The 12,114-nt window shown below is 51.5% G+C and overlaps 1 protein-coding gene across 1 annotated transcript in view; it reads left to right on the top strand.

Annotated features, from left to right (window-relative positions):
- EVPL (envoplakin) overlaps positions 1–12,114 on the top strand; it is an 83,153-nt gene that overhangs the window by 23,037 nt on the left and 48,002 nt on the right. The window lies entirely within an intron of this gene.

The following is a 12,114-nucleotide window of genomic DNA, read 5'->3' as shown; positions in this document are numbered from 1 at the left end:
ACATATTGTGAGGGACAGGCCCAAAATGGACCACCAGAATTAATTTAGCTTAGCTTAACAGGAACCGGCATTCCAAAGTAACTGGTTTTTCTGCCCCTGAGCAAGGAATTCAGATACAGGTGCTCCGAGTTGCAAGTCACAAGAAGGGTGGGGGTCAGACCAGATAACCAGATGTCTCTCACATGACCCAGGACTGCCCTGAAAATCAGGACGCTCCTAAGCACTGATGCAAATGCTGATCTTTAAATTATAGGCTAAGGAGTGATGTGCTTTAAAATGGATTGGTCAGGAAAGTGTGGGTTGTTACAAATCGATTGGCTTTGAAATGCGCGGGCTCTGCTTTAATGGCTGCAGGCCTATATAAGATCTCCTTTGAAGAAGCTGGGGGAGGGGGTGTCTTGCCCATCCTGCCAGACCTGCATGTCTGCATAGGTGGCTCAACCCTGGCTAGCCCGTCTTGCAATAAACCCTGCTTGCTGTTTGCAATCCCTGGAGTCTCTTTGTCATTAAAGGGAGATCACAATCCACGTCCTAACAATATCACTGTATCACTGTGCTCCTGTTGTTCATCGACTGCCTTGAGCAGGCACCAGTAACGTCTCCTTTGTCCTGGTCTTGAGATTTTAGAAAGTGCCACATTCGAGGCTCTTTCAGGGTCAGGAGAATGAGACCCATCATTGTTACTGGTTTTTGGCATATTAAATATGCCACGGGGAATTTGCCAGACTGTGCCGTGTGGGCAGGATACTTTTGGTAGCCTGTGAGGTTCTCCAGAGTAAGAACTAGATAATAAGATGTCTCAACATAAATAAGCTAAAAAAAAAAAATTCTCTTTGAAAAGAAATTAAACTTTTTTTGTTTTCTTCCACACAGATATTTCTGCTCTCCGGGTCCATGAATGAATACAATTGATGGTTCGAGGACATAAGACACTCTTTTTTTTGGAGGGGCAAGGGGGTCACACATGAAGTTCAGTACTTTGGGGTGACCTCCAGCAGTGCCCAGAGTACCATGCGGTGGCAGGGAGCATGGGATGGAGGGGCCAGGAGGGCAGGGCTGAGCTCAGAGTTCAGAAGCACATCACAGATCACCCCCAGAGCCATAGGGCAGTCCTGAAATCTGAAAGGCATGAACTCTGTGGGTGCAAAGGTTTAAGCCTGAATAAATATTAACTTTCGAGGCTGGAGCAACATCACAGAGGGAGCTCGCCGTGTACTCAAGTGACCCACGGGTCAATCCCCAGCACCACACAGGGTCCCTGGAGCCCCATCAGGAGTGATCCCTGAGCACCGCCATATGTGACTCAAAAATAAAAATGAGCAAGACAAGGATTAACCTTCATAGCGATGAAACCAAATATGAAAGTGCAGGGTCCTCTGCATTACTCATTTTCCCCACAGAAAGCTAAGCCCTGAGATAAGGAGAGAGCTCAGAAACGGACCCTGTGAGGCCCTCGGTGCCAGTCTCGCACCACAATGAAAGCAAAACAGCCAAGGTAACTTTAGGAAGCAAACGGCCAACTCAAAAGAGAAAATCAAGGAATGTGCACAGGGCCACAGAGAGTACAGGGGAAGTTGCCTGCCTTGCACATGGCTTTCTTGGGCTCAATCTCAGCACCCCATACGGTCCCCTGAGCAAGGAGCCAGGAGTAAGGCCTGGGCACTGCTGGGAGTGCTCACCCCACAGAAAAAAAAACGCTTGTATTCTTTTTTATTGTGGTTTTTGTTTGTTTTTTTGGGTCACGACCGGTGATGCACAGGGGTTACTCCTGGCTCTGCACTCAGGAATTACTCCTGGCGGTGCTCGGGGGACCATACGGGATGCTGGGAATCGAACCCGGGTCGGCCGTGTGCAAGGCAAACGCCCTACCCGCTGTGCTATTGCTCCAGCCCCTTTTTTTTTTTTTTTTTTTGGCCACATCTGGCAGTGCTCAGGGCTTACTCCTGACTCTGCGCTCAGGGATCACTCCTGGCAGAACTTGGGAGACCCTAGAGGGTCCTGCAAACTGAACCTGGGTCAGCTGCGTGCAAGACAAGTGCCAAACCTGCTGGAAATAAGTACGATTAACCTGGTGGTAATCTCTCCAATGTGGCAGAGCTCAGCAGACAGGTGCCGAGGGAACCAGAGAGCTCTGGGGATTGGTCCCCGCTCCTGGCACAGGCAGGCCTGTGCTCTAGCACTCGAGACATCCTAGCCCCTAAACCCCCATTATTTCTGGTGGGCCTCCACTGGTGATCACTGACCAGAGCTTCAGTGCAAGGAGGAAAACAATGCTCGGGTGTGTCCAGGGGACCATGGATGCCAGGGTCTGAGCTGGGGTTGGTGCATGCCAGGAATATTTCCTAATATCTGTACCATCTCCTGACAATGACACCACTTTTTATTACTTTTTTTTTGGGGGGGGGCATATTCAGTGATGTTCAGAGCTTACTCCTGGGTCAATGCTCAGGAATCACCCCTGGTAGTACTCAGGGGAACCCTAAGCCAGGCATTGAACCTGGGTTGGCTATATGCAAGGTGAGCACCTTACCTGCTGTACTATCACTCTGGCCCCTACAACACCATCTTAATGGCTGTATAATATTCCACTGAGTGAAATAAGATATTTAAAAATACTACATGTACAGCTTGTTTATTTATTATTTTGTGTGTGTCTTTTGGGGTCACATCTTGTGATGCTCAGGGATTACTCCTAGTGGTGCTCAGGGGCCCATATGGAATGCTGGGATTGAACCTGGGTAAATGCCCTCCCCACTGTACTATCGCTCCGGCCCATGTGCTATATATTCAGAAGAGAAAAAATGACAGCAGTATAGGGGTTGGAGAGATACTACAGTGTGTAGGCTGCTGGCAGCACATGCCAGGTTCAATCCCTAGCACCACATAAAGTCCCCGAGTCCTGCCAGGAGTGATCCCTAAGTGCAGAGCCAGGAGTCAGCCCTGAGCAACACTGGATGTGGCCCCCAAAACAAAAACATAAAAAAAAAAGAGAGCAGCAATGTAAATATTCCCGGGGGCCAGAGTGATAGTACAAGTAACACTCTTGCCTTGCACATGACTGACCTGAGTTTGATCCCCATTACCCTATAAGGTCCCCCAAGCACTGCCAGGAGTGATCCCTGAGCACAAAGTCTGGAGTAACCCTTGAGCTCTGCAGGTATAGACCCCCCCAAATAAAACCATATATATAGATAAATCCCCCCAGATGGCATGAGTGACACCCATCAGTGACGTTCAACATATCACTGGCTCTCTGGCCCCACTTGGTCATGTTCCTCCCTGGCATTCTGGTCACTTACCCTGACTTCCTGGCCAGGCAGTTTAGGCCCACCCCGCTGTCTCCAGGCCTGGGAGAACACCTCTGAAACACCCACAGTCAGACTCAGATGATAGACTTGCGAGCACGTTTGCGACGATTTAAGCAGACCACTTAGCAGCAGCCTTTGGAAGCCTATTGGTCTGGTGGCGGCCTGTGGCTTGGTGCTAAGGGGTCCTACTGGGAGGTGCTGGGGACCAGGCCCAGGGCTCCCGCGTGCAGAGTCCCCTCTGCGTCATCTCCTGGCACCCGGCTTTTGAAAGGAAAGGGCGCTCCCCCGACTCGCGTCCCTCTGCAGGCCCATTCTGAGCCAAATCAACTTGGAACCTCATGCGCCCATAAACCTGGGGGTTGTTTGGGAAGGAACCTTCCCCCCATGAGGGCTCGTGGTCTCAGGACTCAAGCCCAGGCTGGCGCCAGAGCACAGGGATGGGTTGGCTTACCCTGCTGGTGCTCTAGCTCCCCCAAGACCACGTAGAGGGAGCCCAGCTGGGCTGGGAACGGCTCCACCAATGCAGTGCAGACGAGGAGCTGGTGCTGCACCGGGCCGTGCTGGGCCAGCAGACTCGCCTGGGACCGGCTTGCGTCGTAGAGGCTCAGCCTGGAGGTGAGAGACAGTGTCAGTGCTTTCGTGCACATCGGAAGCTGCTGCGAGGCTCCAAGTACCCCCAGGGAACTGTTCCGCTCCAACCCAGAAACGAGAACAAAAGAGAGAGTGCAAGACCAGCACCTTCCCTGCGGCACTCTCTCTTTAGTCCATTTTTACAAGTACAGAGAATTAGCTTAGTGTTTTTGGTTTTTTTTATTCTGGTTTTTGGGTCACACCCAGCAATGCTCAGGGGTTACTCCTGGCTTTGCACTCAGGAATTATTCCTGGCGTTGCTCAAGGGATCATCTGGGATACCAGGGATCGAACCCAGGTTGGCCACGTGCAAGGCAAATGCCCTACCTGCTGTACTACATAGCTCTGCCCCCCCCAAAGGAAAATAAATTAAAAATAAGATTTTCCTGAGTAACCATGCAGTACCCTTGCAACCCTAAAGCATGTAGTCCTGAGTTCAAGTACCTGCTGACCCAAGTGCACGATTCTGGCAGCTCATCTGTTCAGCTACAGCCTTGCTGTCTTTTGGTGTCACCAAAAAATACGAAAATGGGCTAGGTAGGATATACAGGACACTAGTAGAAAAAAGAAATCTCCAACTATTTTTTGGGGTTCATCAAAAAATGGGGAGAAGAAATGAATAGAAGTTTCCTCAAGAAAGAAATACATATGGCCAAGAGGCACATGAAAAAATGCTCCACATCGCTAGCCATCAGGGAGATGCAAATCAAAACAATAAGGAGATATCATCTCATACCACAGATTCAAAAGAACAAAAGCAATCAGTTCTGGCATGGATATGGGGAAAAAGGGACACTCTTTCACTGTTGGTGGGAATGCCCACTAGTCCAGCCTTTCTGGAAAACAATATGGACAGTCCTTCAAAAACTACACATTGAGCTTCCATATGACCCTGCAATACTACTTCTTGAAATATATCCTGATGATGCAAAAAAGCACAGTAAAAATGACATCTGTACGTATATATTCATTGCAGCACTGTTCACAATTGTGAAAATATGGAAACAACCCAAGTGCCCTAGAACAGATGACTGGTTAAAGAAACTTTGGTGGATCTACACAATGGAATACTATGCAACTGTCACGAGAGATGAAGTCATGAACTTTGCTTATAAATGCGTGGACATGGACATGGAGAGTATCATGCTAAGTGAAATGAGTCAGAAAGAGAGGGACAGACATAGAAGGACTGCACTCATCTGTGGAGTATAAAACAACATAACATGAGGCTGACACCTAAGGATAGAGACACGAGACAGATAGATTGCTCCATAGCTGGAAGCCTGCCTCATGAGCAAAACGGGAGAAGGCAGCTGGAATAGAGAAGGGGTCACTAAGAAAATTATGGCTTGAGGAATCGGTCGGGATGGGAGATGTGTGCTGAAAGTAGAAAAAGGGCCAAACATGATAACCTCTCAGTATTGCAAACCATAATACCCAAAAGCAAAGAGAGTAAGAGGAATATTGTCTGCCATGGAGGCAGGCGGAGGGTGGGAAAGGGGGGGTAGGAGGCGTATACTGGGGATAATGGCGGTGGGGAATGTGCACTCGTGGAGGGGTGGGTGTTTGATCATTGTGTGACTATAACCCAAACATGAAAGCTTGTAACTATCTCACAGTGATTCAGTAAAATCACTATCACCCCTTTGTTCATCGATTTGCTTGAGTGGGCACTAGTAATGTCTCCATTCATCCCTGTCACGTGCTAGTTTAGCCCAATGGCATACTGAGGTCTCTTTTAGGGTCAGGGGAATGAGGACCATAATTATTACTGTTTTTGGCATATTGAGTACGCCACGGGTAGCTTGCCAGGCTTTGCCGTGTGGGCAGGATACCCTCGGTAGTTTGCCAGGCTCTCCAAGAGGGATGGAGGCTTTTGGGGGAGGCGCTAATCACCTTTACAGGTGTTCCCAGTCAGGCATATATGTGGGCAGGAGACTCTCAGTATTAACACACAATAAAATTTAAAAAAAAAAATGGGCTGGGTTGATAGCACAGTGTTAGCCTTGTACACAGCCGACCTGGAATTGATCCCTGGCATCTCCAGTGGTCCTTTGAACACCGCCAGGAGTAAGCCCTGAGTATCATCAGCTATGACTCAAAAAGTAAATAAATAAATTATTAAATAAGTAAATTATTAATTAAAGAACATGAAAAAGTCATGTTCCCCCACTCCTCCCCCTCCCCGCTGAAACAGAACGACCTGTCTCACCTGCCAAATGTTCTCAGTGTGGCCCCGTCGGGAACGCAGCCCGCAGTGACCTCCCAGGGGAAGTAATAGATGCCAGCTTCGGGCAGCATTTTCGGCTCCAGCCGTCAAATTGCTGAGGCGAAACTTTGAAGATTCCTGACGAGCTGAGCGGAGCACGGAGGTTAGTAGTGGACGCCAGGGATGAGCAACGCAAAAACTCTCTCCAGCAGATGCAGATTGAAACAAAACTACAGGCGCAGAGAACACATTGGCCAAGCGCAGGACCGACTCCTGGCTCTGTGCTCGGGGATCAATCCTGGAGGAACATGGGGCACCCTATGGGGTGCCAGGGATTGAACCTGAGTTGAATGCACGCGCGCACACACACACACACACACACACACACACACACACGTGCCTCCCCACAGATTTTTTTTTTTGTTTTCACTTTGAGGCCGGGCCTGCCACTGTGCTCAGTATCTGGGAGGGCATGGGGGTACCGGTGACTGGACGTGGCCTGGGCCCCTTGTAGACCAAGTCCTGCTCCAGCCCTTTGAGCCGTCTCCCCAGCCTCACTTTTTTTTTTGGGTCACACCCAGAGATGCTCAGGGGTTACTTCTGGCTCTGCACTCAGGAATTACCCCTGGTGGTGCTCAGGGGCCTATATGGGATGCTGGGAATCGAACCCAGGTTGGCCATGTGCAAGGCAAACGCCCTACCTGCTGTGCTTCTGCTCCAGCCCCCAACCTCACTTTTTAATGAGCTGGAGAAAAGGGGCATTTCTCATGTGAGGAGACTTGGCTGGTACTCCCCCTGTAGGTCCCCAATATGAGGCCTGAGAGAGTCCCCATGCATGGCTTCACAAGTGGTGATTGTCTTTCGTGGAGAATCGAGGAGGGACATACCCCAAATCAACTGGCTTTTCTATGAAAGACAAAATGGTGGATTTTTTTGATTTGCTTTTGGGGCACCCCAGCTGTTCTCAGGGTTTCTTCCTGGCTCTATGCTGGGGGCTGCCTTCCGGCAGGGCTCCAAGGACCATAAGGGGTGCTGGGGAATCGAACTCGCGTCTGTTGTGTGCTTGAAGGTACTGGCTGAATCGTGTCCTCCCTCTCCCAAAGGTTTCTTGGTGCCCTGGCCACATGCCTGGAGAAGGAGGGGAGCTGGAGATGAGGTTTTCACAGAGGCAGCCCCAGAGTGCAGCATGAACTTTGGACAGACTGACACATAGGCAGGGTGGAGGCAAGGGGAGATGGAGGCAGAGATAGGGCCCCGTGCCCCAGAAACACCTCCAGCCGACCTCGCCCTCAGAGGCAGCTGAGCCTGGCCCTGGCCCCACCTTGCACCTGGGCCTTCTGGAACCCAGGGCGCTCCCTCTGGGGGAGGGGGTCCCCGCACAGTGTGAGGTCTGGCGGCCGAGCTCATAACCACAAGCTCACTGCAATTTGGGATACTGCATTGGCCTGGAGGTACTGGGGGGGGGAGCTGCTGGGAGATGCCAGGAGCCAGATGCAAAGTCAGGGGGCTCAAAGACTTCCTAGGGGACGCTGGAGATGGAAGCCGGCCTGCCCTTCCCCTATGCTGTCTCTCCAGGGTCACCGCCAGTCCAAGCCCAAGCCCAAGCCCAAGCCCATAAGGAAGTGGGGGCTGAACCCAGAGTGTGTGTCCGTGGACTTGGCTCGGCCCTTCACACCCTCTCCCTGGCTGGGTCCCCTGGTAAGGCCACGGTCTGTCTGCCCTGGCAACGCCTTTCTGGCCAAGCCTCCCAGCGGGAAGACCCAGTGGGCGGCCTTGGCGGAGTCTGCCTCTTTCCTGTCTCCTCCTCACAGAGGCAGTCCCTGCCTGCCCACCTGTGCCCTGTTTTTTTTTTTTTTGTTCTTTCAGGTCATACCTTGCGATGCTCAGGGGTTAATCCTGGCTCGGCACTCAGTACTCACTTCTAGTGGTGCTGGAGGACCCTATGGGATGCCGGTGATCGAACCCGGGTCGGCAGTGTGCAAGGCAAACGCCCTCCCTGCTGTATTGTCCCTCTGGCCCTTTGCTGCCCTCTGCTAAACACATGTCAGAGCGTGACTGTTTACTGGGGGCACGTCTGCACCTCCCCGTGGACTAGGGGCTCTGTAGGCCTGGGGCTCTGCCATGTTCCTGCATATCCCGCTCGGGATCACATCTGGCCCCCAAGACATGCTGATGACTGTAGCACTGTCCTCCCCTTGTTCATCGATTTGCTCGAGCGGGCCCAGTAATGTCTCCATTGTGAGACTTGTTGTTACTGTGTTTGGCATCTCGAATACATCATGGGAAGCTTGCGAGGCTTTGCCGTGCGGGTGAGATACTCTCGGTAGCTTTCTGGGCTCTCCGAGAGGGGCAGAGGAATTGGAACCCAGGTCAGCCGAGTGCAAGGCAAAAGCCCAACCTGCTGTGCTATTGCTCCAGTCCATGCTGATGACAGGGAGCGACAAATGAGCTTAGGAAGAGAGCGGAGGGCGCTTGCCTTGCATGCAGCCGACCTGGGTTCGATCCCCGGCATCCCTTATGGTCCCCCAAACACAGCCAGGACTGATTCCTGAGTGCATAGCCAGGAGGAACCCCTGAGCATCACCGGGTGTGACCCCCCCCCCAAAAAAAAAGAAGAGAGCAGAACCAAGAGGCCCTCTCCCTGCACACGGCCAGCCAGAGCACCCCGCCAGCCTTCCAGCCCTCATCAAGGTCACTTTGTGGTCTGCTTACAGGCCTCTGATCTCTCTTCGGGAGCTGTTTCAGCTCAGGCTGCCAGGGGACCAAGTGGTGCCAGGGTTGAATCAGGGGTGAATCTGGGACTCGGGCATGCAAAGCCTGCACTCTGCCCCATTAAGCCAAACTCTCCGGCCCTCTCTGACATCTGTTTGTGTAAGAGCCATACTCAGCTAAACTCAGGGTTTATAATCCTGGAATCATTCACTTTAGGCCTAGGCCAAGGGAGTGGTGCCAAGGACTGAACAGGCGGTCTGTGAGGCAAGCGCTCACCCCTGTGCTATCTCACCAGCCCTCACTGGCCTTTGTTGCTTTACTTTGTTTTGGGGGCACATAGAGTGGTGCTCAGGGCTTACTCCTGGCTCTGCTCTCAGGAGTCACTCCTGGTGGGGGCTCTGGGCCACATGGGGTGCCGGGGATCAAATCGGGGTTGGCCACATGCAAGGCAAGTATCCTACCCACTGAACTATTTCTCTGGCATTTTTCTATTTCCTGTTGGCCTGCCGGGTGGAGGGTTTCAACATCTACAACTACTTGGGCCTCTGAAATGGCTGTTTATGCTCTGTGTATGGTTATCTGATTTTTTTTTTCCTTTTTGGGTCACACCTGGTGATGCTCAGGGGTTACTCCTGGTTCTGCACTCAGGAATTACTCCTGGCGATGCTCGGGGGACCATATGGGATGCTGGGAATTGAACTCGTGTCGGCAGTGTGCAAGGCAAATGCCTTATGCGCTGTGCTATCACTCTAGCCCCCTGGCTTTTTTGGAATGCTTCTGGAATCTGGCAGTGGCCGGCCTCGGGAGGGGAAGGGCCTGCATGAAAGTGTCAGCTGGACCAGAAAGAGACTGGAGATGGCCGTGAGCAAAAGAAAGAATTCTGGCAAGCACTCAGCATTCTGCAAGTAGGTATGAAAGTTCAGGGCTCCTTGGCGTGAGGCTCAGCACCTCTGAAAAAAAGTTATTTAAATTAAAGCTCCCCTCCCTCATGGGAAGGCAAGGTCTTATCAGGCGGTGGCTCATTAGGTGGATCAGGAAAGTCCAGATCGATTGGTTTAGGATTACAGTTTTGGGAGAGGTGGAAATGAGAGTCAGATTAGGTGCCAAGAGTGGGTGGGGCTCCCCAGGGGGGGATTCCATTTGGGCTGGTATTGGTACTAAGCCAGGATGTTAGGAAGAGCCTCTGGACGCTGTCCTGCCAAGTAGGAAGCAGAACCGAGGCCCCACTTCACACTAAGTGGGCAAGCTAAAAACTTGTGAGTCCAATGATCTGGGGAAGTGCAGCACGCTCTCATACGCCCGCCTGGTCATACATTATCTTGGCAATACAAGGCAGCAGTTTCCCCCGCTCTTACACATCCTTAATCTGGACTGACCTCCAAGTATCAGTATGAGCCTCCTCTTTGCCCCATGTGTAACCAACCACAAGAATGTGGGAGACGTAATCTGTAGAAACTAAGTGTCCAGCTCCATATCTGCCTCTGACGTCTTCGATCAAAACATCGCTTTGACAGCATAGCTTTGACAACACAAGGTATACCCTGATGTTCCTTTGAGGAATGCTCATCCTACAACTGTCCTACTCCCGTTGGTGAGTCTTTCTCTGTGCTGAAGTCATTAGGCTGTAACTGATAAAATACAGAACCAAAGGAGGCCTCCGAGCTCTGTAAATTCTTCTCGCGTGTTCTATCTTCGAGCCTCCAACCTATCTCTGTGCCTCCAACTGAAAGAATGTTCATGCAACAGGGTGGTGTGTCCTTTTATCTGCCACCCATTCTCTTAGTTTTCTGGCCACACCCAGCTATGCTCAGGGATTATTCCTGACTGTGTGCTCAGGAGTCTCTGCTGGCGGGTCTAGAGGGGGGCGATATTAGGTACAGGGGATGGAATCCAAGTTGACTACAAGCGCCCTCCCTGCTATACTATTGCTCCAGGGCTTTCAACCCCCTTCCCCCCCTTTTTTAAAATACACCTGATTCTCCATAAACTCTGGCTTCCTTTTTTGCTCTCTGAAGAGGCATGGAAAACAGGCGGACAAAAACCCTCTACTCTTCCGCATTTTGTTTTTCAAGCTTAACCCTTACTTGTTCAGGTTAGTGGACAAGAGGGGCCAGCTAAGGGGAGCAGCCCAGGAGACGAGCTCACTGTTTATCCTGGCGTTCAGTGATCTGACTTGCACCGTACCCTTTCTCCTCTGTTCTTTTCCCTGACATGCCCCTTCCCGTGATGGTGTGGATGGCTGCCTGAGGTGCTGACTGGCCATCTTCCCAGCTTCCCAGCGGCTCCACCCCACAGTGTCTCTGGTTCGACTGGACGGGAGAGGCGGCGGGCTTGGACCTTTGCAGTTTTAGCCCTCCCTCCGCTGTACTAATGCTGTCCTACCACTCCCACCTGACTGCTGGAGATCTTTAACAAATCAAATTCCCCCCCCCCCACCTGTCCCTTCACCAGTGTTCATTTCTCACTACTAATGTCCCCCACCTCTATGGCAGGGCGTTTTTCTCTCTCTCTCTCTCTCTCTCTCTCTCCCTCCCTCCCTCTCGCATTATGATTTACAATACAGATACTGGCAGTTTCTCATGGACATCCCTTTACTACTTTGAACACTCAGTTCTTGTCCAGAGTGATCATTCCCAACTGTCTTCGTCATGCTGGTCTCTTCCAATAGAGCACCCTGACGAAATGGGATCTTAATGCCTGAGAGCATGAAACATACCCGCCCGGTAGGGTCAGCTCAGGAACGACTGATTCTGATGATCTTGTCGTCACTTCAAATGTCAAGCTGGAGAGATATGACAGCAGGGAAGGCACTTGCCTTGCTGTGACTGACGCAGGTTCAATTTCTGGCACCACTTATGGTTCCCAATGTGGCCCCGAGCAAGATCCAGGGAGAGCCCCTGAGCACTTCCAGGTGTGGCCCTAAAGCTCAATCACCCCAGGCCCCCCAAGAGTAGAAAGGGGGACTAAAAAGGTAACTCAATGCCCTAAGCAAAGGAGGAGGCTCAATCCCCAGTGTAGCCGATTCCCTGAGCACCCCTGAGTAATGTCCCAAAACAAAGAAACAAAATGAAAACACAGGGGCTGGAGATACCACACTGTGGGTAGGGCATCTGGTCAACCCAGATTCAATCTCTGGCAACCTATCTGGTCCTCTGATCTCTGCCAGAGTGACCCTTGAGCACAAAGCAAGGAGCAAGTCCCGAGCACTGCCAGGTGTGGCCCTGCAAAAAGTAGCCCTGCTGAGGGGATATGGCT

Source organism: Sorex fumeus, unplaced genomic scaffold, assembly GCF_029834395.1.
Source record: "Sorex fumeus unplaced genomic scaffold, SorFum_2.1 ptg000029l, whole genome shotgun sequence".
Taxonomy (NCBI): domain Eukaryota; kingdom Metazoa; phylum Chordata; class Mammalia; order Eulipotyphla; family Soricidae; genus Sorex; species Sorex fumeus.
This window is presented reverse-complemented; position numbering and strand designations above follow the sequence as displayed.